This window comes from Culex quinquefasciatus, chromosome 2 (genome assembly GCF_015732765.1).
Source record: "Culex quinquefasciatus strain JHB chromosome 2, VPISU_Cqui_1.0_pri_paternal, whole genome shotgun sequence".
Taxonomy (NCBI): domain Eukaryota; kingdom Metazoa; phylum Arthropoda; class Insecta; order Diptera; family Culicidae; genus Culex; species Culex quinquefasciatus.
In genome coordinates this window covers 5,512,547-5,538,856 of record NC_051862.1, presented here as the reverse complement: position 1 = coordinate 5,538,856, position 26,310 = coordinate 5,512,547, and the positions used below count along the sequence as shown (strand labels likewise).

General features: G+C 34.7%; 1 protein-coding gene across 4 annotated transcripts in view; it reads left to right on the top strand.

Moving 5' to 3' along the window:
• The window catches only part of LOC6051685, a 505,391-nt gene that overhangs the window by 358,457 nt on the left and 120,624 nt on the right, over positions 1-26,310 (top strand). For 2 of the 4 annotated variants that reach the window (XM_038251265.1, XM_038251262.1), the window contains exon 1: positions 23,874-24,847. The exons of the other annotated variants lie outside the window; for them this stretch is intronic. The gene's annotated coding sequence lies outside the window, so the exon portion shown is untranslated. Of the gene's footprint in view, positions 1-23,873; positions 24,848-26,310 lie in introns of those variants that run through there. 4 annotated transcript variants of the gene reach the window in all.

Below are 26,310 nucleotides of genomic sequence, written 5' to 3'. Positions count from 1 at the left end.
GATTCACTCTTTCTTTTCTCTCTCCTTCTCCTTTCGAGAAGGTGCACTTTCTTCCAAGAAATAAATTCTTTCTCAGGAGCCATTTATTTCGGATTTACAGCAATAGATTTCAACCACCAACCGAACGGTGGAGAATGGTCGTCGTCGCCTTGAACAGGGGAGAGGGCTTTCTTCTCCTCGCAGCTCGAACTTCAGGGAAAACGTACAGATGTGTACTAAAAGGGTATACACAATCAGGTGTTTTGTTGACGTTGTTGTTGGCTGAAGCGGAGAAAACTGCCGAAGGTGGCTTTTAATGTAGTGTATTGTTAGAGGATTGGCCTTTCCCGAAAAAAGGGGAGCTTAGAACCTGGGAGGAAAGGTAGAGTTCTAACAGCATACTCAGCATGGTTTAAAAAAATGCTGGCAAGTTTATAGAAAGTGAAAAGTTAAATACAAATGTAATTCCACAATTTCAACTCTCAATTATTTTGCAAGTTCTAACAACAACATTTTTACAAGATTTTGATTCAGCTAAGTGTAATGATCTTGAACTAAAAAAAAAAATAATCAATAATTGATTCAGTTAAGGCCGATGCAGGCCGATGGGTCTCGTGGCGCAGGGGTAGCGGCTTCGGCTGCCGATCCCGATGATGCTATGAGACGCGGGTTCGATTCCCGCCTTATCCACTGAGCTTCTATCGGATGGTGAAGTAAAACGTCGGTCCCGGTTTCTCCTGTCTCGTCAGAGGCGCTGGAGCAGAAATCCCACGTTAGAGGAAGGCCATGCCCCGGGGGGCGTAGTGCCAATAGTTTCGTTTTTTTTTCGATGCAAATATTTAAAAAAGTTTTTGTCCCTCGGCCCTGGCCGAGGTCAAGGGGGGGGGCAAAAAAATAAAAATATATAAAAATTTAAATAACAAGCCATAGTCTTCAAATTTAAACGGAAAAAGTGATTTAAAATGCATTTTACACTAGTTCAGTTGTTTTGCAATCATTAGTTTTCAAAAAATCTAAGATCTGACAAAAACAAAAATTTTATCGAAAAAAAAATTTGCATCGAAAATTTTCTAAAAATCTTAAGATTTTTTAATAAACCCAAACATGCTAAAAATGATTTTAAACGCAGGAGAATGTATTTTAATTTGATTTCAGCTGGTTGCACTTGAATTTTCATTGAAATTTTGAAGTTTATTGTAAAAATATTTTTTTGCCCCCTGATTTTTCGGGCCAATTTTGAAGGGGGTGACAAAACTTTTAAAATATTTGTACCAGCCTAAATAAAATAAAAAAAAAAACAAACTATGCCAAAAAATGGGCTGTTTTCTCCAAGATTACGTCCATTTACTGAATTAAAAAATGCATGCCAAAAAACGACATTTAGATAAAACAATATTTGGAGGATAAGTTCTCAGAAAAAAATAAGGCTAGTACAAATATTTTTCAAAGTTTTGTCACAGGAGGGGAGGGGGTTATGGCCCTCCCTCCAAAATTTCAATGGAAATTTTAGTGAAATCTGCTGAAATCAATTAAAAATGCATTCCCCTTTGCTTACAATAATTTTAGCATGTTTGAATTTACTAAAAAATGTTTTGAATTTTTGAAAAAAAATTGTAAAGTTTTATATTCGTTTTATTTTTAAAGCGAATGTTCCAAATCAATAAAACTAGTGTAAATAGCATTTTAAAGCACATTTTTGGAGTCAAATGTTGAAAATTTGGTTTTTTGTTATCATTTTTATATATATTTTTTAATTTTTACCCCTAATCCACACCGTCCAGATCTGAGGGACAAAAATTTTGAAATATATTTGCGTTGGCCTAAGACCTGGACAATAAACATGAAATAAAAGCTTGTAATTAGACAAATGTGCAAAAAGATTATCTCAAATCATCATATCATAAACATTAAAAAAATCAATAATTTCTAAATGCTTCTTGATTTATGAAAGCAAAAAATAGTTGAGTTAAAAATTTATATTATTTTTTTTTCATTTGACTTAATCTTTTTGGAAGTTTAAATTTTCGAAAATCCGAGTGTTTTAAATGTTTTTTAAATTGATTTGGTGTCTTCTTCATAGTTGTAGATTTTTTTTTTACAAAGAAAAAAAACACAATATTCCAATATCAGTTTTTTTGCATGCTTTAGGGTACGAAAATCTGCAACTTTTGGGCCATAGAGAAATACGAGAAAAAATTGCAGCCGGGTTATTTATTTAATGATAAGTTTACTAATGTTCTTAACTTAAGATCTAAATTTAAAAAAATACAGAAATTTTGATAAAAAATCTCTTTTCAAGACTTTTTTTTGTCGAACTGGCCACTACTTTCAAAAAAATCGGAAAACAGCTTACGCTTCAAAAATTGGGGGCTGTTTTATTGACATTTAGAAAACTTCAATATGCCTGATTTATTCTCTTATTCACTGTTCTCGGCAACCAGAGGACCAATCTTCAATGCGCTTAGACAAATCTTAAGGACATTTTCAGAATTTTTCGAAAAAAATTCAATTGGTTTATGGACACTATTTTGAAAAACCTTCAAAACGGCGCAATTTATCACGATTTCTGTATGATTTTTTTTCGATTGCAACTCGATTATTCATTTTAAGAGCACCAATTTTCTCGGGAAACGGGAAAATAATTTTAAAAATACCGGGATCCCGGGAAAATTCAAAAAAGTAATAAAAATCTGAAACTGGGATTTTTGATAGCTATATTTTTACAATTCTGAAGTAAAGTGTTAAAAAAAAATGAAGAAATGATTTGAAGTATGCTGCTGCCAAAAATTTGCTAAATAGAATTCAGGCTGGTACAAATTTTATTTAAAGTTTTTGTTTCCCCCCCTTCAAAGTTTTGATCGAAATTTGATGCCATCATCTGAAATCAATTTGAAATGTAAAATAAATATTCCCTTGCGTTTAGAATAACTTTTAGCATATTTGGGTTGATATGATTTTTTTAAAATTTTTGAAAATTTTCGATGGTTATTACCGCAAAAAGTTTTTTTTTCGCATTTTTTTTTGTCAAATCTTTCATTTTTTGAAAACAATTGATCTATCCCTTCTCGACCCCAGTTAAGGCTGAGGGTCAAAAATATTTGCATAGGCCTTATAGACTTTTATTAAATTTTTGAAAGCTGCGTTTTCATTATATCAAGAGACTCAAAATTTTTAAAATATATTCCACCCTTTTGATGATTTGAGAATATTTCATTGGATAGGATATAATTTATCTAAAAACATTAGAAAACATACGGTTAGTAACTGATGTACTGACTTAAGAGATCAGTGTTATTTATGTCAACATTTTTCAATAAAATTGAATAATTTTATTTTTTTAAATTTCAGCACTATTCTCTACTCAAATACACATTAATTTAACGTAAATTTTTGATGGATTTATTTTAATATAAGCATATAATTATATAAGTAAAGAATAACATGTTTTACATCTACGATCTTGAATATTTAGAAACAAAAATTAACAAATAAATATATTAACATGATATTTTTTAATAAAGTCAATGCAATTTTTTTTACCAAAATGTTACTAGTGAAACTTCCATTGCTCTTAATTTTTTTGAATACTTTCCAGTGAATTTCTAAAAAAAATGTTTCCAACTGTACCATCATCTCCATACAAAAATTTAAAGAATATAATAAGAAAAAAAAACATTTATAGTTTTTAAAATCCAGGAAAACCGGGACAAAATAAGAAAAATTCCGAATTGGAAAAATCACGAGATTTCTGTCTTGGGATTTTTCGTGATGGATTTTCTATACGTTGCAATAAAATTTAAATTATTTTTCAATTAAATAAGCATTATTTTTGTTTTCTACTTGTTTTTGAATAGAATCCGATTCACGTTTCAATGGCCTAATTATATAATTATTTTTTAGAGCAGATTTTAATCAAAAGCACTTAGATGTAATCATTTTTTTAAATTGTTTTAATTGACAAGTTTGACCTAACTCTGGTTCTTGTTTTTAATTTGAAATATTTTTTTCAAAATGTTAAGAGCACTTTGTAGTACAGGCACTTGATAAACGTCTTCATTTTAGCTCCCTACATTTTCAACAACCATAACTTCTAGTTTCCCCTCTCGTTCGAGAATGACACTTCCTAAATCAACCGCCTGTAGATTTGAGCAGCACCCCACGCTAGATCACGCGTTCCCGAAGAAAAAAAAAACGCCCCAAATTGTGATTGATTGCCCTAGATTCCCCCCACCAAAATGGCCTCCATTCGTCTCAATAAATTTCAATACCGTTTCTAAATATTTTATCAATTTTCAACCACAAAAAGAGATGCTGCGCTGCAAATTTCAAATCAGCCAAACAACCCGGCCTGAAGTGACCTCTTTTCCGCAAGTTCCAATCGAAGTGTCGAGAGTGAGAGGCAGAGTGTTTGGTGTGTATCATTACATTAAGTAGGAGTAATGCCGTAATAAATATACCGGCGAGGGACGAAGAATCGACAAGCTGAAAAATGGTCCGGCAGCTGCCCTGCGCTCGTTCGTGGTTCGTGGAGGAGAGAAAAATCCGCAGCTGGCACCCCACTTGGAAGTGGAGTGTGAAGAGTGTGTCCTCTCTTTACCCTGGGGGGGCATCCCGTGAGTGGGTTGACGGGGGAAATGGGGTGTTGGTGATGCAAAAAAAAGGACTTATGTCAGTACTTTTTTCATTAAAGAGGATTTATGGACGTTTTTGGGTGGTTCTGGGGGTGGGCGGTTGGTTGGTCCGAACCCTCGAGGCTGGGCTGGCAAGGATTCGCCAGGAGTCGAAGGAGAGAAGGCAAGGCAAAAGTTTTGGCGCAAATCCGAAACCGATAGCGATGATTCATACGATTTGGATCGGTGAGAGTGGTGGAGCGAGAAAATGGAACAGTAGGATTTGTCTTGTTCAAATAAATGGTTTTTCGAATATTTTGTCTAAATATTTGCAACGGTCTTATTACTCCAAACAAAAATCATCGAATTTTTACTGAGTTAATATTGTCACAATTTAACCCACCGTGTCTGTGCACTTTTCACCATCGATAGCCGCTGGGCCGATCGAAGTGGAAATTTATCATAAAACGATTTTTATGTTTATTCTACTTAAGCAGATTTTCCTGTAATACTTGAGCTGCCAACTTGTGTTGGTTTTTCAACACAAGCCACCGACCACCGACCGGAGTCGGAAGCAGCGGTAAGCTTATTCCCAAGAAGGAAAAGCTGACTCTCGGAAGCTTTCTCCTTAACCTTGAAAGTTTTCCGCAACCAAAAAAAAAAAAGGACTCGCTTTACAGCATTAGTACGCACATACTCTTTTTCTCTTCTTTGTAACAAATACTTTAATCCGGATCTGTCCAAGTGGCAGCAGGGCGGCGTCCCAAAGGGATAAACTTTTGCCGCTGGAAAGCTTCCAACTTTTTACGGGCGCGCAAGTCGAACGCATTTCAATTGCTTAATCCTCCGGTTTACGATCGACGGCACCAAAGTGCCACGTGGGTTGGCTTTCCGAGCAATCGATTTCAAGGGCGTCGTCATCCTCGCCAAGGGACGAGAAAATTAAATTGCTGTTTGCAGTGTCAGCAGCAGCAGCAGCAAAGAAGACGAATCCACTAGCTTGACTATCAATTAGTTGGCATCAAAAATAGAGCAGCACCAGGAGGAGGACAATTTGAGAATACATTTCCGGTCTGACGATGGGACAGCAAGGACGTCATCAGCAAGGGGAAAAGAGTGACAATGAAAGCGCAAATCACGATTAAATAACTTCCGTCGTCAGCTCTTTGCGAGACTTTTCCGCCAGGATCGCATCATTGGCGACCAGCGTGCAGACCCATGACCAGGGAGACAAACGATAACGAGTTTCGTTTGAGTTACACTGAGGCTTGGCAGGGGGTTGAGTAATTTATTGGAAAAGGAAAATTTTAGTTTGGGTGATAATTCTCTGCCAACTCACACAAAATTGGAAAAGGTGATCACAAATCCGAGCTCCATTTTTCGATATCTCTTGATGAAGGGGCGGTAAAACCTCATCCATTTTTTCACATTCGAAAAAGACGTGTTTTAAAAAAATTGCATGCTCAGAATTCCAAAAAAATCTTATTTTTCATCGGGAAAAAAAAGTTTCAAAAATACTACCATTTTTCGTTACTTGACTGTACATTTTGTTGCGACATTCCGTTTTACGGAAAATTCAATATACTTTTCGAATCTGTAATAATCCAGATGGTCATTTTAACATTCAGCAATTCCATTTGAAAAGAGCCTAAACTGAAAAAAAGTTCTCCGATCGAGCTCAAACCTTTTCTGGAGGTTCCTTGGCCAAAATATTAGACCCGTATTTTTTTTGTTTGGCCATTAGGGTGACCATTTTCGTAATTTTTCGCAAAAACCACTTTTTTCATCTGATTTTGGATGTCATAGACGCAAAAGAAAGGTTATTAGTTTGGCTAAGTGAGAAAAACTGTAAAAACTTTCAAAAATCTAACTTAACATTTGAAAAAGTCGTATGAAAACATAAAATGGCGTTTTGACCGGGTCTGGACCAAAAAGCCTATATCTGAAATTTTTTTATCGGATTTCTCGGAAAATTTCACACAACGCACAGTGGGAAAAATCAAGGCAAAAAACGGACTTAATTGATGCCGGGCAATTAAAACTTTCAACCAAGAATTTTTTTTATGTGAAAAATTTCGAGGAATCGATTGGTGGTGGTGAGAATCCGCGGAAATTTGCGCAAGGCCCGTTTTAGGCCGATTTACTCTATTTGTTTACTGTTTTTATTGGTTTCAAATATGTTGCTAAATGCTCAGAACGTTGACTCATTTTTTTTTTCTTCTCTCTTCACTACTTCATCGAAATTATATAAAGGTACATTTTGATGGTTCTCACTATCCCGAATCGATTCTTTTGAATTTTTACTTAAGAAAGAGTTTGTCAAAGTACTGAACATTTCAGCTAGATATACGAAACTAAGAAAAAAAGAAAAACAGGGTAAATTGGCCTTTTAGGCGAGTTCTTACTATCACCAATCGATTTCTAGGAATTTCCACTTAAGGAAAAGTTTTGTTAAAATATTTTTCAGCAACATATTTAATACTAATAAAAACAGCAAAAAATAGGATAAATCGCAAATTTCCGCGGATTCTCACCATCATCAATCGATTCCTCGGAATTTTTCACATAAGAAAAGTCTTGGTTGAAAATTCTAATTGACCAGCATCAATTAAGTTCGTTTATTGCCTCGATTTTTCCCACTGTGCAACGTATCAAAAAGTTGGTAATTTCGAACCATGCGTTTCCGAGATATGTTTTTTTGAAAATAAAAACTGAGTTTTTCGAAGCGCCAAGCGCAAAAACAGGAAAATGACGAGCACGGGAAAAATCAACTTTTTTTTCACTAAAACTGCGATTACTTAAAAATCGTTTGAGTACCAAAAGTGGCGTCTTACAAAAACGAAATTTTTAAGTTTTCATACATCTTTTTCAAATGTTAAGCTATTTTTTTGAAAGTTCTTACTAGTTTTCTCAAATAGCCAAACTAATCATTTTTCTTTTGAGCATATGACATCAAAAATCGGATGAGATGACGCGGAGATATGATTTTTTGAAAAAAGTGGTTTTTGCGAAAAAATACGAAGATTGCCATTTTTCAAACCACCTCAGCACGATGTAGGGCACCCTAATGGCCAAACAAAGAAAAATACAGGTTTAATTATTTTGGCCCACAAAAGTTTTGAGCCCGATCGGAGAACTTTTTTTTTCAGTTTAGGCTCTTTTCAAATGGAATCGCCGATTTATAACAAAAAGTTCCATTTAAAATTTCGTGTTTTTTTTTTCTATTTTTAGAGTCTAATAATGTTCTACAAAGTTGTAGAGCAAACAATTACAAAAAATAATGTTTTAACATAAGGAGTTTGCTTGAAACTATCACTAGTTATCACGAAGTTAAGTTCATGTCAGTCATAGAAGACCTTGGACGGCCATGATCAGCGACAACCAGCTTATTTATCTTTTCAAAACGTGTTGAATTTAAGTAAAATCGAAACTATATTTTTTTTAATAACAAAAGAATTGAACATTTTCTTAGTACTTTTTAGTTTTTTAATTTTTATTTTATTTTTTATTTATTTATTTATTGTTCATTCGTTAGTATTTGTCCCCTCCCCTTTCATAAATTCTCTAAAAAATAACAAAAAACAAAATAACAAGTCATAGTCTCAACATTTCAATGTGAAAAGTGTTTTAAAAGGCATTTTACACTAGTTCAGTTGTTTTGCAATCATTAGTTTTAAAAAAAGTAAGATTTGACGAAAACATAAAAAATAGCAAAACAAAATTTTTTGCGATACTGAACATCGAAAATTTTCAAAAGTTGTTTAAATCACCCGAAACATGCTTAAAATTATTTTAAATTTAGGCAAATGCATTTTAGATGAATTTCAGCTGATTGCACTTGAATTTCCATTGAAATTTTGAAGTTTTTGGAAAAAAAATGTGTTGCCCCCTGATTTTTCTAGCCAACTTTGAAGGGGGGGGGGGTAAAAAAACTTTAAATAAAATTTGTACCAGCTAAGGCTGTCGGGTTAATATAAAGGTACAATTATTTAAATTAGCTCAAAATTGACGAGGATATTTACAAAATCCTATAAAGAACTGTTTTCTGCCAAGTCTCTTTTTAGTATGAGGAGTGTGGACAGGTTTTGTGCAGATATCAAGTTTGGTTTTTCCACATACACTGCAGTGAAGCTACTTTGAAATCTTCGAGGGGGGGGGGGGGAAGGGAGGTAGCGGGAATTAAAAAGTTTAAAAAATAATTTTGCAAGCCATGGTTCAACATTTGAATGAAAAAAGTGTTTAAAACACCTGTCCAGTTGTTTTGAAATCATTAGTTTCCAAAATATCTATGTATTGACGAAATTTTTATTTCGCAAAACTTTTTGCGATGCGGTGCTTTGGAATTCCAGCATAGCATAGCATAGCATAGGTGCCCACCCGCAGTTGCTACTACGTTATTGACCAGGACCTCCAGAAGTTACATCCACGAGCCGTGGAAGATAAGTGGGAGCTATCTTTCCTCGCTTCGCAACTTTTCAAAGGCCCCTATCATGCTGATCAATACCGGCGCCGGCCACGACCAGTGGTAGGGTCACGGGGAAGTGGATGGGAATGTTAGTCCGATACTTGAGTGATAGAGACCGCCCAATCGACTGCTTCTCCGACAAAGTATCACATGAGTTTTGAGGGGTTAGTAGATGGGTATGAGGTCAGGATTCACGAGTGGCAGTGATGTGACCATGAGCATTTTGTTTATCGGTTGAAAATTTTAAATCTTAGGCAGCCGGCTGCGGAAAGATAGATAATTGATCATTTAAAAAGTTTTTTTTATCGAACGCGTGCCAGCCGAGCAATAGTGCTATGGGCTGGACTTATCAGTATATTTTTACAATTTAGATAACGCGAGCAAATTTCAAAAATAGTAAATAAATGACGCTTTACTCTTCATAAAATCGATCGATGCGAGTTGGAATAAATTTTTACGATCATTTACGATGAAAATTATCGCGAAAAGAACAGGACTGCGCGTCCCCTGAAGCACTGCACTTATGATGTCCAATAAGTTATAATAACCAATCACCCCATGCACACAAACAGCGACATAAAAGAAATGAAAATGAGCATGCAAAAACAAGACAGCGCGTCCGCGTGGTCAGCGCACTAATCCGATGCGGTGCTTTGGAATTCCATAAAAAAAACTTATAATCCAGCCCAAACATGCAAAATATGGTTATCAATGCAGAAAATGCATTTTAGATTGTTTTCAGTTGATTTGACTTCTATTTTCAATACCATTTTAAAGTTTTTTGAAAAAAATATTTTTTTGTCCCGGATTTTTCTGACGAATTTTGAAGGAGGGGGGAGGATAAATATTTGCAATGGCTTTAGGTGTTTGTTTTTATTTTTTTTTGCAAAAAAAAATGTATTTATCGGTGTAATCTAATAAGCCGTAATGTCAACTAGAAATATCATGAATACTATCGGTTCGATTTCCAATTTTGAAAAGAAACTTTTGTGAAATTTTCTGTTCATTTCATTAAAAATTATTTCAAAATAAAGTAATCTTTTTGCCATCGTTTGAGCCGTCTAGACAGGTTTTAATAATAGCAAAAAAAAAAAAAAAATCACAAATATTATTCTTTTACATTGAGACTTGAACCAACAGTATCCGAGATATCGTGAGTTAAAAAATGCGGGCTGATTAGATGACACTTAGAAAAAACAATATTCTACTATTGTTGATAGACATGGAAAATTGCTGGAAGCTTTTCGAAAATATATGTTTTGCAGTGATACTTATGATTCAAATTGAACAAAACTGATATTAAATTGAACAAAACTGAACATTTTTTTAAAAAGTCACCTTGAAATGTCTATGAGTTGCAATTTGAAAAGTCATCTTTAATTGCAAATTAGACTTTGCATCGTACAAAATTTTTAAATTTTGTTTGACGATATTTAGATTTTTTTCATAAACCACCATTAAAAAAATCTAAGGCTCAACTCGAGGGTAAGCCCAAATTTCAAATTATTACTCAGGTGATCAGTTGAGTTTTATAAAAAAATAATAAAATTTCTCCTCTTCTGAAACAAATTATTTAATTAAAAAATCTAGAAATAACTAAAACAAATTACAGTTAAAACTTGTTGCTGTACTGAATCATCCCAAACAATATTCACTATTGTATAACGTTGTATTGTTGTCATCCTCGATGTACTAATTAAAACCAGTGGGGAGGCCATTCTTCCTCCCATTCTGTTGTGCTTCCTCTTTTCGGTTACGGTAAAAATACCAACCAGGAAGTGACTCATTCAGAGCATCGTCGTCATCCTGAGCATTTCAGCCGAAGGACGATGAGCCGCGTGCTCATGCTGATTGCCGGCTCCACTCGCCGGTACAAATTTAGCTCCAAGGACACAGGCAACAACAAAAAATTGATGCCAACGATGACGACGAAGACGACGATGACTATCAATCTTGCTCTGCTTTTGCGCTTCCTTCAGCGGTGCCGGAAAGGACCACGGTAATATCGTTTCCATTTCCGATTACTGAGGATCTTCCGTGCCGTGGAGTTGGCGGTGCTGGTTGCATCCGAAAAGAGCAAATCAGTTGCGCCGGAGACGGGGCTTGGAGGAAACTGATTATCCTTTTTTTTGGATTCTACGCAATCTTGGAGGCTCTTGCTCTCGGAAATGGCCACTTGAGAGGAAGTGAATTTCTCGGTTGATGCTGGCAAAGGAATTCAAATGACCTTGATTGAGGGGACTGCTTGAAGTTGGTTGATTTTATTCCAAAAAAAAGCAATTGTTTCTAAACAGATTTAAGTTGAGTTGAAAAGAAAGCATTTGAAACATGCAATCATATAGAAATGGGAAAAAATCTTATCAAAAAAATGCGATAATTTCAACTCTCATCACGGCACAGCACCAAATTACCCTCGAAAGCAACATTCACAGTCGAATAAAATTCCTAGTGGGTGACTTGGGGACATTTAAACTTTCCTACTGCTTTTAACCTCGGTATCAAAGCCGGCCCGGCTCGTTTGTTCCTCATTTGGCCTCTGCCTCTATGTGGCCAGGGCACGTGATTTGGCCGGGAACGGTCCCCTCCCCTCTTCCTACTCCCTCGCATTCTGTCACGGTTCCCCACGTAATCTTTGTTGCCTGTTTTTTCCATTTTTCTTTTTTTATTTTGCTTTATTATAGTCGTACTTTTTCCGTACTTTAAAAGTTTGCACACACACAAACACACACATTCCCAAAAGAAAAGCTCGCACGGATTTGAAACAGTGATTTTCCACCGGAAGGGGGAGGAGATTGTGTGGTGACTGGGTTGGGTAAACCTGGACGAAAAGGGACACGGAAAACTAGGCTAGCAGGACCTGCTAGGGAAGCCACTCGCTTTATAGGACCTGCTGGGGAGCTGTTGAAGCCAAGTTTACGAGTTTATCGTTCTTCTTGAAAGCCGTTTTAATTGCTTTTTCTTTTTTTCATTTTTTTTTCGCTTGCTTGTGGTGACTCCCTGCTGACATATATTTAGTTGAGTTTAGTTTTGAGTCGAGGTTAAAGGTTGACTGCTGCAGTGAGAGAAAGTTGTGGCAGGATTTTTTTTTGATTTTGCAAATTATTTCATAAAGTGACAAAATGGCATTTTTTGCACTTGACTTAAGACGCTGCAAAATCTGGCACAGGAATATTTTTGATAAAGTGGAGCAGGGTTACCAGGTCTGAACAGAAAAAATCTGGCAAAAAATCTGGGAAAAATCTGGCAAGCCACCTTTCTCAATGTAAAAAGCAATTTTGTGTTCAAAAACAGTGTATTTTCACTCTATATACATTATAGATTCACAAACTAAACAAAATACATCAACAAAATAATGTGTGAAGAAATAGAAAATTATTTTTTTCAAATTGGCACTCAATATAGATTCACAAACTAAACAAAAATATAATCAGTAGTGCTGAAAGGATATTCCGGTTCTGTTCAGCAATGGAGGGGCAACCATGGGTGATCTCTCATGCTCATGCTCATGCTATAGATTCAAAAACTAAACAAAATACATCAACAAAATAATGTGTGGAAGAAATAGAAAATTATTTTTTTCAAATTGGCACTCAGAAAATCTGGCAATGTCAGATTTATCTGGCAACCTGGCACCCCTGAAGTGGAGTGTATTCAAATTATTTGCATTTTTAAGTAATTTTTGAAACAAATTTCTACCATTTTATTTTTGTGGCATTGTTGACCGGATTGCTGGTTGCTCAGATAAAGCCTTCAAATGTCCTTAATATGAAATAAACTGAGTTTTTATCAATGTCACCTTATTAGCTTTTATTGTTTAAGTTGCGAAATCTAGGAAACCATTTGTTCAATTTTTAATGTAAAAATAATAAACTTTTGTAAAAAAATGCTTTTTTTTATTTTTTTTAAATATATTTTCAAACCGATTTCAAAATATTAAAATTTCAAAAATAACTGTTCTATGCCATTTCAAAAGGTAACTCTTGGGTTTAAATTTATTTTAGCTCCTGGTCGAAAACAACAAGGTTATTCAAAATGTGATTTTTGCAAATTAGACATTTTTGAGAACGCTACGTCATTTGACAAGAGAGTCTCTCAACGTTATTGCAAATCACGTTGTTATTTTTTTTATTTGTTCATGGCCATGTGAAAAGAAGCAATTTTTCATCATTAATTTTTTACGTATAAAGCTCATACAAAATGGACAAGTTAGAAAAGGAAAATTTGTATTTTGAGAAAAAAATTTCTGATTGGTTTGTGTTTTTCCGAAAAGTTGTAGTTTATATTTAAACTTTAAAAAATAGTACCGGATTTTTTATACCGATTTCTCAATTTTGCTATTTATTGCTTGAAGTTTAATTCCTATTTTATCGTTTTTTATATTTAAAGGAACAAAAAAAAAAGCATCTTATGAGCTAATGTTTAGATCGTGAAAAATAAAGTCTGGTGATACATTTTTTCTTTGAATTGTTATAAGGCCGTTGCAAATATTTTTCAAAGTTTAAATTTTTATATTTTTTAATTTTTTATGCCCCCCCCCCTCGACTTTGGTCAGAGCCGAGGGACATAAACTTCAAAAAATATTTGCAACGGCCTAAAAAATCAAATTCTTGTCAAAACAAATTTAAAAACGCCTTTTTGAACACAAAATTTAATTTGCCGACAGAGAAGACTATAAACATTTTTTTGATAAAATGTTGCATTTGCAGGTTGGATCTGCTACATTTTGGCGAGAGTCACTTTGTCTATTAAAGATTTCAAAGTCACGTTAATAAAATAAACAACATTTCGCCTATAAAAATCACGGGGAAAAAAATTGAGAAATATGTTTTTGGCATATTATTTAAAGTTCAAATGTGCAAATTTTAAGATGCCCTTCATAAAAATTTTTTTTTTCTAAAAATGTTTGTAAAACCCCAGAGAAATCCTCTTTAAACATTAAAACAATTTAAAAAAATCTTATTGGATGAATGCAAAAACTGCAGTCTGCAGTTTTATTTGAAACTCAAATTATTTTGAAAAAAATGCCGAGCATTATTGAAAACCCTAATCAAAAATCGTAAAATTTTGTTTTCTGAAAACTCTTTGAATTCGATTCCAAGAAATAGCTCATGTTTGATAGATACAAAATCTAAGAGAAAATTATGAAAGTTACTTTTTTTAAATTGTAGAAGCAACCATGTTCAAATAAACACCTTTAGTGAGAAAACATTTTCAATAATATTTTTATGAACTTATCATATTAAAAAAATGCAAAAAAAATTAAAATGTTTTTTAAGCTACTCATTTTTTAAAGCTTTTCAAAACACACCAAAATTAATATTTTTAAACAATGAATTTTCAAAGAACTGATCATGTTTAAAAGAAGGCAACATTTTTTTGAAGTTTTGAAATAAAAATCCTTTTTTTAAAGAACTGGTCTTTTCTAAAAAACTTCAGATTTTTTATAAAATATATTTTTAAAGAAGAATGTTTAGAAGAATGCAAAAAATCAAAGAAATTGTTTTCAAAAAACTGATCATGATGAAAAGAATGCAAAAATTAATAAAATCATCTTCTAATCTCACGATTTTTTTTTCAATTTCCACTACTGATTAACTAATCAAAATATTTTTTTGCCGAAATAATTTTTTGAAAAATATCCATTTGGCGAAACGACCCAAACGTCTCATCCGATGAAAGGATCATCAAATTAAAAATAAATGTTCTGATTTTTTTTTCTATTATTTTTAATATTTTAATCAACAGTTTTTATATTTTTTAAAATTATCATTTCTTATAGAATAAATTTCAAAGACGAATAGAAAGCATTGGAAATTTTTAATACGTATTTTGGAAATTCTCATTAAAGCAATAAAAATCATTTAAAAAATTGGAAATTCAAAAAATAAAAAAAAACATTGAAAAAAATATTTTTCAAGAATATTTGGAACATTTTCCAAATGTTAATGCTGAAAAAAAAAACATGAAAAAATGTTCAAAATGTGGCCTATGTGGGTAGACTCACTTTTAAGTTTTGGGGAGTTGTTTTGGGATACTGAAAAAACTAAAAAAACTAAATGACAGAGTTGATTTTGATTTCAATTATAGGATCATTTGTTCGATATTTTATAAAATTAATATTTTGTGTAAATCACAAATCTGGTGAAAGATTTTGCAAATTTCTAGCAAGTATTTGCTAGAAGCACTCCTCACAATGCTATGATCCGCATTTTTTCGTTAAAATTTTTAATCTTATCTTTAAAGCCTAGAACTTCCAGGCGTCTTCAACTCCCTAGACTCGACCCCAGAGGGAAACAAAATTTAAACTTTCCACGCAACCCTTGTTTCTACAACTTTTTTTTCCCGGATTTCCACTTTTCACATCCTTCACCCGTCCATTTCTCGCCAAAACGGCCCCACCGGAAATTCCCGCGGGAAATTGAAATGTGTGGCCTTACAGGTGCGAACCGGTGCGATTAAATATTCCACCTGAGGCACACGGCAACGCAGAGAAAAAGGTTAAATTTAGGGTACCTTCGTCGAGTCTGCCAGCTTGGCAGACATGAAGCAGCCCCGACGATATTTATAGCAAGACCCGCGGCCAATTTAATTGCCGTTTACCGGCAGCGTTACGCGACCCGTAACGGGCGGAAGGGAGGTGAAAAGCGGATCGAAGTCCCGGAGGGTTGTGCGAACAATGTGGGCTTGATGGACAGGTCAAAGGTTAATCCGCGTAATTCGAAGAACACTCGAGTGGGGCCTGATTTTGCACATATTGCCATCGATTATTATCATTAGGGATCAGATGCTAGTTGAATAGGGTGGTACTTGCCATCTTTAAAGTATTTTTTTTCGAATGTAGGAATTTGTTCAAATTAAAGCCAAAATGACCCTAAACTTGATGATTGATTGCGGTCACTATCTCAGGCTTACCTGATTTCGAAATTCCCCCTTCTTAGTGTGGGGGGTTGCTTCCGATAAAGGATATCTTCAAGGATTACCTCCTCATTAGGGACTAAGCTACAAAGTCTGGAAACATTTGTTCAGACACGCACACTCGCACACACTCTCGAAAGCAACTAGGTAATAATTTGCCAGTAATTAAATAAAGCAAACCGTAATTATCCTCGGATTCCGTCGGTTTTCCGGTTGGTTGGATGGTCCGACGTCAAAGCGGCGGGAGAAGGTTTGGGGGGAAAATGCAATTTAACTGCCTGGGTGGGGTCCATCAACTGTCAACTGTCACGGAATGGAGTGCTTTCACTCTGGTAGTTACTGTTACCGCGGTGGAAACAAGTTCCGTTCTGACTGGACGGTTGTGCGGTGAGCGCGGACCACAATCGTAATGTCACGAATGTTATGGTTATGGGGTAGAGACTCGAATGAGTTCAACTGGGGTGTTTGGAAAACTAGAAACTTTACGCAGTTTTGTTTTAAAAAGCTAATGCAATTTATTCAAGTTCTGGAACGTTTATTCATGCTTTTTATTTAAATAATGAGCAACTTTCTACAAAATCGGCCGATTTCGACAATTTTTATTTTTTTGTATTTTTTGATTTGACTCAAACTTTGTGGGGGCCTTCCCTATGACCAAATATGCTATTTTGCGTCCTTGGTTCACCCATACAAGTCTCCATACATTTTTTGCTGCTGTCCATACAAAAATGATATGTAAATATTCAAACAGCTGTAACTTCTGAGTGAATTTTCTGATCAATTTGGTGTCTTCGGCAAAGTTGTAGGTATTGTTGAGGACTTTTGAGAAAAAATAGGTACACGGAAAAAAAATTGAGGATTTTTTTATCAACTTTTTTTTCATTAAAACTCAATTTCCCAAAATATGTATTTTTGATTTTAGATATTTTTTTATATGTTTTAGAGGACAAAAATCCGCAACTTTTGAGCCATAGAGAAACATGGTCAAAAAATCTGCCGCCGAGTTATGAATTTTTGAAAAAATTGTGATTTTTGGAAAAAATCGAAGTTTTATGCAAAAACAAGTTTGACATTATTTTTTAATGCAAAATTGAATTTGCAATCGAAAAGTACTTTACGGATTTTTTGATAATGGGCTCCGTTTTCAAGATATAGCCACCGAATGTTTGATTTTAGCGAAATATTTGCAGTATTTCAATTTAAAAAATAGTGACCTAGAGTGCCCATTTCTAAAAATATTTTTTGTTGAAAAGTTCAGAAAATTTGATATAAAATTGTCTAAGAAATATTGAAGATTGGACCTCTGGTTGCTGAGATAGAGCCGCTTTAAGAAAAAGAAAAACGAAAATTGAAAAAAAAATTAGAAATGGTCACTTATGGTCACTATTTTTAAAAATTGAAAAACTGCAAATATTTCACTCATGGTCACTATTTTTAAAAATTGAAAAACTGCTAATATTTCGCTAAAATCAAACTTTTGGTGGCTATATCTAGAAAACGGAGCCCTTTATCAAAAAATATGTAAAGTACTTTTCGATTGCAAATTCAATTTTGCATTAAAAAATAATGTCAAACTTGTTTTTGCATGAAACTTCGATTTTATCCAGGCGGCAGATTTTTTGACCATGTTTCTCTATGGCTCAAAAGTTGCGGATTTTTGTCCCCTAAAACATATAAAAAAATCTCGAAAATCAAAAAATACGTATTTTGGGAAATTGAGTTTAAGTGAAAAAAAAGTTGATTAAAAAATCCTCAATTTTTTTTTCCGTGTACCTATTTTTTTCTCCTACAACTTCCTTACAACTTTGCCGAAGACACCAAATTGATCAAAAAATTCACTCAAAAGTTACAGCTGTTTGAATATTTACATACCATTTTTGTATGGACAGCTGCCAAAATTGTATGGAGACTTGTATGGGTGAACCAATGACACAAAATAGCATATTTGGTCATAGGGAAGGCCCCCACAGAGTTTGAGCCAAATCAAAAAATACAAATAAAATCCATTTCCGTTTTTGGTAGAGTATTGCTCTAATGTCTCTTACTTTATTATACTTTATGTGAATTTTCGGAAATAAATATTTACGTAAGCTAAAAATGTGTGGCAGTACCTTATTGTAATGATGTTTATTGATTTTTTTTGTAACTCATTGCTTAAAAATTTAGAAATTTGTCTTGAAATAAAAAAAGTGATTTTGTAAAACTTTGTTTTCAAAAAAAAAAAAAAAATGTTTTTTTGCTATTTAATACATATTAACGGAACAAAATAGCTTCACTTTTATTGAAAAAAACAGTAATTAAAAAAAGTGAAAATAACGTGAAAATAAAATTTAAAATACATTTTTAAATCAAAATCCAACTTGCAATCCAAAATTAAAAATCAGTTTTTGTTAATGAAGTGATAAGTGATTTCAGGTTTAGGCATTTTTGTTTGCAAATTTGGTCAATCGTTTTATTTTTATTTCTCCAAAAACATTATTAAAAAAAGAGAAAAAACGAAATGTAATAAAATCGTATTTGAGAATGCCATTTTTTGGCATTTCAAGTCTCATAACAAAAATCGTGAATGTTAATGGTACTTTTTTCTGAAACACCTATGCATAATCTTTAACTTTTCCATAGACAATCTATTCTCAAGACTATGAATTTCGATTCCCATGTCCATTTTGTATAACCACCCCGCACAATTGCACGGTACCTTGCATGGACAAACTTATGATTCAAAATGGCTTTTTGACTTGAGGAATGCATGGACAATATTCAATATCTAAAAAAAATAAAAATAATATTTTTGACAAATTAAAATTAATATTTTCAATATATATTTTTTTTAAACAAAATTATCTTCTCCTGAGCTTTATTTTGTATAAAACTGTAGGTTTTGACATTGTGGCTGAAGATTAGAAGTTATTTAGGTGACACTTCAAAAATACAATTGTTTATCTGTGCTCAGCTCTTTGATACAAATTTATTTAATGGATTGAGGGCTTCTTGGTAGCAAAACTGTATAAAAATATGTATTTATTATCATCTCTGGCATCGTGATATTTTTACCAATGAACCATAAAATTTAATATATTTTGAGGGTTTCAATTACTATCTCATCCAGAAATAGCGATTAACGATCCTTTCAAATGCTCAAAGCCAGAATTGAAACCGCCCCCTCTAATCTTTCCTCCCGTGTTAAAAGTGAAAGTATTCCACCTTCACACCACTCAAGGTTAAACCACTTTGATCCTTCATCGGCAAGTTCATCACGTTCTCATCAACTGTAACACCTTATTTCGGCTAAAAATAACCAAGCTCTTCTTTTACAGCAAAGGTGCTGATCACTGATCCCTTCCCGCACCCCTCCCCCAGGAAGGTCATATCAAGCGCCGGAAATCTCACGTTTCGCCCTCAACTTCCGGACCGGTGTGTTTCGTTTGTGTGTGTGTGTGTGTGTCAAACCAGCAACAACAAAAGCAAGAAAAACACTTCAATTTTATTGTCACCGGGGCCGGAAAGCGATTGCTCAACACTGATAAGAGACGAACCTTTTTTCTTCTTCTTCTCTTTTGTCGAAGGTTCTTTTCCGACGGGCTTGGAAGGAAGGGCTTTACGACGGGGGATTTATTGAAATTTATGCCCCAGCCCCAAACTCACAACAAAAGCTAGAGAACGGTCCGTGAAGTACTCCGAGAGGATGGGGGAGGGGAGGATGTCCTGCTAATTTCCGGAATGTGCAGAATTGAGTGGCAGGTTGTAACCTCTATGAAAATCAATGAACTCCCTCTCGAATGGATTGTCAGTTTGACGAGTGAAGAGGAAATTGATACACTTTGAGCCTCGTCATTCAGAGAGTGCGGTGAAAGTGGTTCAAGTTCAAAATTCCTCAAGAATTCCCCCCCTCGTCGATTAGGCGAGGCCCATTTTCATGTTTATAAGCCCAACAACATTCCCGTTCTCGAAAAGAATTCTTCGAGAGTGGTGGTGGTGCACTTGTTGCCAGATTACACACACGCTTCAAGAGGGCACTCAACTCAACTCAATTCAACTCACACACGTACACACGGGCAGGTTATGAGGTTGGCAACCTTTGCCGTGCCGAGGAGCCCCGAGGGCTTCAAAATTTTATCCGCAATGTCCTTGTGGCTCACGGAGACTTGAGGAATTCTTATCCCTCCCTTCCCGTTTTTTTACAATATTTTGAGTTGATTTTGCTGCTTTGTGACGTTGGTGGCACTGGAACGATAAGTCCTAGGGGCACGTAACGAGTCATGTAAATGGGGATGTGACTCGATGGGTTAAATTAAAAACAGTTTGAAAAATATAAAAAGAATCATGTTTTGTATAAAGTTATAACCTTTTGTTTAATTGACACCGATAAACATTAATGTTCTGTAATAACTGATTTAAAATAGGTTTTGACAGTATACATGTTTGAAATAAATTTTAATAGGTTAATAATCATTCTGCTGCGATCGTATCTCGCATTTGCGGAAATCGCAGAGGTCCCTTAGTAGGCTCAATTGCAAGTAAACTGTCTTCATTTTAAATGCATTATAAATCCCTTTTTTAAACATTTCTCATGAAATGGCTAGAGTTTTTGATACAAAAATATTTGCAATGGCATGACTTACTGAAATCGATACAATTATGATGAAAAGGAGGATACAAAAAAACACAATAAATTAAGGTCGTCTATTTTTTTTTTAATTGTGTCACTCCTCTATACTTATCTTAAAACTGAGTAAAACTGAGAGTCAGTTTTAAGATAAGTATAGAGGAGTAGCACAAACTTTGCATTTTTTGTTTTGCATTGACCTTAATTTTTGTGTTTGTTATTCTCCTCCTTTTCAACACATTTGTATCGATTTCAATAAGTCATGCCATTTCAAAAATTTTTGCTTCAAAAGCTCAAGCCATGCATGAGAAATGTTTAAAAAAGAATATTAAAAAGCATTTAAAATAAAGACAGTTTGCTTGCAAATATCAGAGTGAAATCTGATTTTTTTTTTAAATAATATGATGCTTAAAACTTTTTTTTTTAATGTCCAATACACCAAATTTCCAGTTTTTGCATTTTGGGTGTTTTTGAAATCGCTTTGAGTCAGGGGTATTAAATAACACTCAAAGCAAAACTGAGAATTTGGTTTATTGGACCTTTTCAAAAAAGAAACTCAAGAAATCATCAAATTTAGAATCAAGATGTGAGAAAAATTTATATGAAAACAATTTGATTTCGTTTTCTGAATTCATATTTTTCAAGCTTTGTTTTGAAAAAAATATAATATTCTTTAATATTTTTTGTGATAATGTATAAGTCAACATTTTTTAAGCATAAAAAAATCAACACAGCTTAATTTTTTGAAAAGATATGAATTTTCAGGGAATAAAGAACATTTTCTGACAAAATAATAAATAAGTCTTTAATTCATAGGATAATCTTCAAAATTTTGATTGTTCTGTGGTATTTTTTTCGAGCTTCATATTTTCAATGTTCAAAATATCTCTATTTGAATTTTAATAAGTTTGACATCCTATGATTTTATATGAGATATTTTATATGTGATTGATTTATTCCGTAAAATTGAAATATGTGATTGATTTATTCCGTAAATATGAACAGTTCTCATTAATGCACAGTGGTCCAGATCGCAAAATTAAATGAAAAATTGATTTTCCGAAAAATGGTGAGGTTTTGAAGCTTAGGTGTCTTCAGAAGAGTTGTTGCATATGGTAAAGGGCAGCTTTTGGTTTGGTTGGAAATTTGAGTGGTTTACTATTAGGGTGATTTTCGAAATCGAACTTTTCAAGAATATTCAAAAATTAGTTTTTTAAACGTGGCAATTCTGGGTTATGTTTTAGAGAATAGTGATATTTTAGGCACTTGTAGAGCTCTAAAAACAAATATTTTTATTTTTTGACAGGTCAATTTGGACTTAAAGGTCAAAAGTTGTAGCTATTTTAATTCAAAAAAGATGCAAATTTAAACCTCAAATATCTCGAACAGGCGCAAGCCAAATTTAATGTGCCAGGTTGCATATGAAAGAGGAGATCCATTCCATGTACAATTATTATTTAAACACAAAATATGATCAAAAATAAATTTTTTGACACTTTGGGTCAATTCTGAGGGCAGATTCAGGTTCAGCTGGCAAAATTACATAAAAAAACCTTTATTTTGACAATTTTTGAATTTCGTTAGGGCGGTCACATAAGGTTTTCCCTTGAAAATAAGGCTTTTTCAAATGAAGATATCTCGAGATAAAAAAAAACACCCCTGAAATTTTCAGCGTTTGTAGTGCTCGTTTGTAGAACTCAACCCTGAATTGCCACGTTCAAAAAACTGATTTTTGAAGGTTTGCTTAGGTTTGCATAAATTTGGTCGAAGAAGGCGCAGATAAAATTTAGGTATCTTCGATAAAGTTGATTGGATTGAAAAGCTCAACAACTTTCTAGAAGACAAAAAAATCCCAAAAATATTCTTTAAAAGTTAGATTTTCCATTTTATTTTGCGATCTGGACCACTGTGCAATTACTTATATTAAGAAACAGCAACGCAACGCTAGGCAAATTTGTCCTACACATAAGGTTACGTGCTAATATTTCTTGACATTGTGGATTTATAGATTTTTTAACAACAAAATACTATCTTTTTCTAGCTAATCGCGAGCTCTATATTCATTCAGCATCAATATCTCATAGTTCGACGTCGTCGTGTTATTTTGTCGCACCCACCATTTCGATGTTCCGAGAAAAACGCGTTTTAATGTTTGACCTTGAATAAACAAAAACTAGAGCACGCAATGTAAACAATAACAAACACGTTTTGTTTGGCTGACCATTATGTGCATTGTCTCGGAGTTTGGTTGAAGTAGGTTGCTGAAGTCCCGAGTTATATTTACAAATGTTTACGGTAGTCTAGCTTGTACGTGCGTCAAACGCGTTCTGACCTGAAATCCCTTTGGCCAGTTGTCGCACTTACATCAATTTCAGGGAGTGACAAGATAGCACGACCAAATTGAAACTACTTTCATATGTTAAGTGACAAAAACGCACGGAGTTTTTTCGAATTTCGTTGAATATCTCAGGATTGAAATCGAATTTTGGGAATCTGTGAAGGTCAAAAGGTGAGGCATTGTGAGCTGCACAAAATGGCGTTCTTAACACATTTTGGCCCAAAATGAGATTTTTGTGATATGTTTAATGAATGATTAATTTTAAGAAAAAAAAACAAATTTGCAACAGAACATTGTTTTTTTCGGTGGACCGTATTGGTTTAAAGTTTCAGGCATTTTCTGGTAAAAATATTTTAAAAATGTTTAAAAATAAATAAATTTTTATTTTTATAATCTAAATTTTTCTTCTTATGCTGAAAAATGACACGAAAAATATTTTCCCATCTCAATTCTTCCCTTAGCCGATACCATCCCCAACCACACAAAATCAACAAAGGCATGTTTCCGTCTCACCATCACTCCCCAATATTTCCTCATCTTCCCCCCTCACCTCTCAAGTGAGGTAAGGTTAGCAAAACACCCCCTTCTCCGTCTGCCCCCACCCTCATCCCGACACACTCAATTCCAGCCGTCCGCCAATTCAACTGCATCCACTGTGGCAGATTTTCACCCCATTCCACCTTCCCGACAACGATTTATCTCATTTTCTCACAGCTTGTTTTGGAGCACCAAATCAGCCGGTTTCCCCCCCACACATTCCCACCCGAAAGAGCACCGACTTTATCCTAACTCAGCCCTGCTCACGCTCTCTCCCTTCGCCGGACTCTCTTTGCACGAGGGTGGATAAAAACAAGGACTCGTTACGGAGAGCTCTCCCTCTCAAGCTTTTCCAAGTCGACCATCGCTCGCGGCACAGTCCTCCTCTTCTGGTGAGGTGCAAGGTTCAGTTTATCACCGCTCGCGCTCGGTTCCGGTTCGTCCTTTTTTTTTGAGGAGGGCTCCTTCGGAAGTGTGTTGTGAACCTCGTGATTTTCGTTCGCGATTCGTGAGGTGCAAGGAATTCGATTACATCGATATTCGTTCGTTCGTTCGTAGGACGGAAAAAGGATGCTGTAATCTTCTCTCCGAGTTGAACGTGGGGTGGAATGTTGTGATGAAAATTTTGGACCTTCGCACGTGACGGATGTCCTTGGAATTTCCGCAGCATCCACACGACGGTCGTCACAAAAACAAATACTACACACAGGACGATTTTGGCAGATGGTGGAGCCATCGGGATGTGAATGTGAAAGTGTGTGTGTGTGATTCTTCGCTGACGTCGTCCTGTCGGGAAAAATAAGGAAAAATATAGTGAGGTAGTGCCAAGTGGGAAGAAGAAGGAAAAATCATCTCTTCACAGTGCTTTTTCGCAAGATGTGAGATAGACAACAGGAAAAGACAAAAACACATCAAAACATACACGTTTGAGAGGAAAAAAAAAGGACGACGACGACGTCGACTAGTCGTCGTCGGTGTCATCGTCACTCATCGTCCCCACGAACGTCGACGTCCTTGTCGGATGTCTTCCTCTTTTTCTTCATGCCAGCGGATTATGCTGCAATAAAACAGTGAAGAAAAAATAATAGTGTTTAGTTTGCCCCTCCCTCCTTCCGTTTTTCAACGAAAACGATAAAGATAAAAAAAAGTACACATGCGAAGGAAAATTCGTGTGATGTGAAATGTGTTTTCGCGTGAGTGAGTGTGTGTAAACGCGTACGAAACCTTAAGCAAGGAGCAGCAGCTTTGGTGGTGGGTTTTTAATCCTTTTTTTGCGACCAAAGTCGGCGGAAAATTCGCTGGAAAAGCGCCAAACGTGAACGTGAACGTAGCAGCAGCAGCAGCAGCAGCAGCAGCAGTGTGATTTTCCGGATGTCCTGAAGAAAGCATACAAGCTGGTGGGTGTTGTTTTGCTCTCTCTCTCTCTCTCTCTCTATCGGTGTGTGTGTGTGTGTTCGTTTGGCTTAGTTGCGTGGGGAGGAGTATTGTGTTTGATTTGTTTTCATTGTTTTGAATTTTCAGCGTGATTTTTCGGAGGGAAGACGGTGAAATTTTGGATGAGGTAGTGAGAGGTGAATAAATATATAAAACATTATCACACAAACAGACACACAACCAGCGTGTGATGTCGTGATATTGAATAGTGATGCATATTTTTGCTTGAACATGGTGAACAATGTTTTGGTAAGGGAGGTGTTGTGGATTTGTGCTTTTGGTGAAATGGTTTATGTTTGTGCTGCGAGGTGAACAGAGAAGCGATTTAAGGATTCAACCGTTCTTTGGGATTCTGAAATAGTGTACACAGAAAAAAAAAAATCAATTCTCGTAATCGTGAATTAAGTTCACGAATGTGAGAACCACGAAGGAATTTATTCATGAGTATGGTGCATTTGCACCATAAACGTGAATATATTCCTTCGTGGTTCTCGCATTCGTGAATTTAATTCACGATTTCGAGAATTGGTTATTTTCAGTGTAGATTTTTTTCTGGGCCATGTAGCCTAGTGGTAACACTTTCGTGTCGTAAGCTGGTAGATCAGGAGAAAACCCAGGCTGGGACCAATACAATTTCACGGATAGAAATTTTCTATGCATATCCAGTAACTCTATGTTTTGATATTCGTAAACATTGAAATATTTCCAAAATCGTCAACATTTTAATCGACTTCAATGTTTTCAAAATCGACAATGTTCGAAATCGCAAAAAAAAAGTTGACGAAATTGGAAACATTTCAGTGTTAACGAATTCAAAAATACAGCGTTACCGGATTAGCTTACACGATTTCTCTCTGTGTGGGGCTGGTTACCCTTCTGGATTCGATTGTATTCCCTTGTAAAGGTATTTAAAGGTATTTTCCTAAAAAAATACAAAAATCATTTACATAAACTGTTTTTTTTTGAAAAGTGGTCTAAACGTCAAAATTTTTAAAAACCAGTAGTGGGAATCGATTTTCCAGACAATTTTACATAAAAGTCTCCATATTGACCATTGTCCTATGTCCAATCCGTGGGAAGATACAGCGGTTTTAAAAATAGAAATGTTGAAAAATCGGGTTTTTTGTGGTTTTTGGCAATTTCTATGTGTCTCGTAAATATTTTTACCGGAAAGCTCGTCAAATTTCCCATAAGTTTGCCTTTGACAGCATTTAAAAGCTTAATTGCATTGCTAATAACTGAAAATAGAATATTTTTTTCAGTGTGGTAGAAACTAGGATAGTAAATTTGATTACGTAAATATAAAAACGATATAAATCAAAAAGTTTTCAAAGACACGAGCTTTCCGGTAAAAATATGTACGAGACTGAAAAACCAAGTCTGTCATACAGAAATTGCCAAAAACCACCAAAAAAACCGTTTTTTC